The 1,339-nt window shown below is 41.8% G+C and overlaps 1 non-coding gene across 1 annotated transcript; it reads left to right on the forward strand.

Moving 5' to 3' along the window:
• The first annotated feature begins 354 nt into the window (after positions 1–354).
• Positions 355–427, forward strand: TRNAS-CGA (transfer RNA serine (anticodon CGA)). The gene has a single exon. It is a non-coding gene; the product is annotated as a tRNA-Ser (tRNA).
• Positions 428–1,339: the final 912 nt, after the last annotated feature.

The following is a 1,339-nucleotide window of genomic DNA, read 5'->3' on the forward strand; positions in this document are numbered from 1 at the left end:
TTATCCAAGTAAACATTAAAAAAAAAGACAAAGTACCATCCCCAACGCTTTCCTTGGCCTCGCCGACTGTTGGCTTCTTTCCTTCATGTATTATAACGAGCACCCTCATTTCCCCTTAATTGATCTGCTTGTAGCTTACGGGGGTCTCGGTTCTGGCAGTCTTGAAGCCATAGGTAGCGTAAGAGGGTTCTAGCACAGCTTTCGCCCTCGCTCTTGATCACGTTCTACGTGACGCTGGCGGTAACAAAGGACGTTCCACGTCCGCCGCTTTGGCTGAGGGTGGCGCTGGTGAACACTCTCAAGGTTCGTATACAGACAACATAAATACCCAAGCAAGTAGCAGGGGGGACAGCGGCCGATGTAGCTCAGTTGGTAGAGCACCGGACGCGATATTCGGAGGTCGTGGGTTCGGTTCCCACCATCGGCACGTTGTTTTTCCTTCTACTTTGTGTTTAATTATCTTTCCCCTAAACAGATTACATTACTAATTTCTGTGATTATCCAAGTAAACATTAAAAAAAAAATACATAAAGTACCATCCCCAACGCTTTCCTTGGCCTCGCCGACTGTTGGCTTCTTTCCTTCATGTATTATAACGAGCACCCTCATTTCCCCTTAATTGATCTGCTTGAAGGTTCGAAGAAGGCAGATGAGCTTAGGCGGCAAAGGACATGTTTATACCAGAATGTTAATAGGAAGTGTTGTTCGACGTCGGTGCATGCTAAAGAACAGGTGATAGAAATTTCCGGAACCCTCCACTACGGCGTGTCCATAGCCTGAGTCGACAAGCCAAGCGTCGGTCGCTTTCCAAGAAAAAGGAAATTCGTGCGACCATAACACAGACAACCATCCAACATACAGAGGTTGATAAAGCGAGTGTGTTTAGGTGCGAACACATCTGGTGCCCTTTTTGTTTGAGCTATACATTTGCGTTGATTTTCTTTTTCAATTTTTATTTCGCCCCGCATGCACCAGTAAAATGGTGAGATCAGCGAGAGACAGAGTTCTAACGTGCGTTTATTTTTTTGTGAATTTTTAACGATGCTTTCGAGACATGATTTAACAAATGTATGGAGATTTTTGCGAACTATTTGGTTAACGCCACAGTCACGCCGACATGGTGACACTAAAAATGACACCATCTGCTATCAGCCTGTATGTCATGACAGGCAGCAGAGTTCTTTAATACTGCCAGCTGCGAAACTTATCATAGAGCCCATGTTAGAAGAGGGGTGTCGTTTAAAATAATAATAATAATAATAATAATAATAATAATAATAATAATAATAATAATAATAATAATAATAATAATAATAATAATAATAATAATAATAATAAT

Source organism: Amblyomma maculatum, chromosome 9 (genome assembly GCF_055883805.1).
Source record: "Amblyomma maculatum isolate TAMU_Amacu chromosome 9, ASM5588380v1, whole genome shotgun sequence".
In the NCBI taxonomy this organism is placed as follows: Eukaryota; Metazoa; Arthropoda; class Arachnida; order Ixodida; family Ixodidae; genus Amblyomma; species Amblyomma maculatum.